The following is a 1,875-nucleotide window of genomic DNA, read 5'->3' on the forward strand; positions in this document are numbered from 1 at the left end:
AAATCTCAAAAAGAATATCACTCTCCTAAGGTACGTCAATTAAGTCTCCTAACGTAACGTACCACAATTAATGAAACTAAATGTAATTTACTGTTGAACGTTGGGCCGCTTCTTTCCCGCTTCAACCTGTCTGAGCTTTCTTTGTCTCTGAGATCTCTCTTGGAGCTCTATCTAGCTCCTCTCTGTCTCTCTCTCACAGAGCTCTTGCTGAGCTTTCTGTATCGCTCAGCCCCCTCTCCCTCTCTCTTTCTCTCTATAAGCATGGCTCCTCTTGTGTCTGAGCTCGCGCTCATCTCTCTCTCTCTCTCTTAGCACTCTTTCTCTCTCTCTCACGAACTCTATCTCTATAGGTTCCTCTTCTACTTGATGATTCTTGAGGTATGTAAACACTTATTATGCTTTGTTAGTATCTTGCTAATTAGTGCAAGAAGTGCCATGTATTAATTAAATAGCGTGTAGTTATGATTTGTATTGTATTTCTTGTAGAGCAATCCTTTGAAAGTACTGCAACAATGGAGCACAGTGAAGAACTGTCTATCAGCTCATCGTCATTGAGTAGAGAAGCTCAACTTCAGCGCAGAAAATTAATGAGGGAATATTGGGCTGCTCATAAACGAAAGCAACGTCAGGCAACGGTCAACTTTGTGACGGAAACCAATACAGGGGAGATGGATGAAAGAAAGAAACGAAGGATATGTCAATCTATGGTACAACACTTTGATACCTTAACCGTGGGAATGGATGCAAGTGGTAGGAAGGAAATCTTTGATGAACTTCTTCAACATCCTTGCTTCCTTACTATGCAGAGTAAATCCAAAGAGTTGGAAGCAATTATGCTGAGAAACATCCGCAACACTTTGAATCATGTGAAGGTCCCAAGATCTTCATACGAGTTTTTTGTGAAGAAATCAGCAATGATGATGTTGGTGAATGGTGGAAGCAAGGAGCAAAACACTGACATGAGCATACCGCAAGCTGCCAAGCTTATGGGGATCCACAAAAGAAACTTATATTCAGCCAAACATCACTTAATAGTGTCAAGTGAATCCGATGGTTCGTTCCCTGCATCTGCGTGTCATAGAGATGATGCACGGAGAACTTACATCACTCGAACTGTTAAAGACATAGTCTTTCAATTTTGGACAGATGAGACGAGGGTGTCCCCCAACAAGAAAGATGTTTGCAGTAAGAGACTAGCTAGATGTTCATATGTAAAGCATCCAATCCACCTTCTTGAGGAGCCTCAGGTAATTGATATATTTTTTTAGCACTTTTTATTGGTGCTACAACTCATATTCCTGCTACAACATTATGTTTCTATACCACTTTTTATTGGTGCTACAACTCAGTACTGCCATAACATTATGTTTCTATACTTCTTTTTATTAGTACTACAGCTTGTTTTGGTGTTTTGCACCACTTTCTAGTGGTGCTACAACATTAAAAAGTGGTGAAACATTACTATACTGGTCTCTAATTGAATCTGAACCACTTCTAAAATTTTATCAATAGTTCTAAATGTTTTTGAAGCACTTTTACTTGTGTTTCCACACCACTTTTTAGTGTCTTTGAACCAATTTTTAATGTTTTGCAGTAGGTTTTAATGTTTAAGAAACAGTTTTTACTAGAAATGCACCAACGCTTCACCGTAAACCCTACAAAGTGGTGTTCACCCACTAAAAAGTCTTGTTTACCCAATGCTAACAGACGTGTTTTACAAACTTGTAGGGGTGTTACAAGTGCAAACGTTTTTGGTGGTGCAGCTCACTTTTTCCAAGTGATGTAGCAGCTTTTAGTCATGGTGCAACACTTATAGTAGTGCCATAGACTTTTTATTGCTGCTGCACGAATGGTGCCCACCACCTTATGATGGTA

At 39.5% G+C, this 1,875-nt stretch overlaps 1 pseudogene; it reads left to right on the top strand.

Annotated features, from left to right (window-relative positions):
- Positions 1 to 512: 512 nt before the first annotated feature.
- Positions 513 to 1,128, top strand: LOC147462969 (uncharacterized; annotated as a pseudogene).
- Positions 1,129 to 1,875: the final 747 nt, after the last annotated feature.

This window comes from Adiantum capillus-veneris, chromosome 2 (assembly GCF_014529385.1).
Source record: "Adiantum capillus-veneris isolate H3 chromosome 2, ASM1452938v2, whole genome shotgun sequence".
NCBI lineage: Eukaryota > Viridiplantae > Streptophyta > Polypodiopsida > Polypodiales > Pteridaceae > Adiantum > Adiantum capillus-veneris.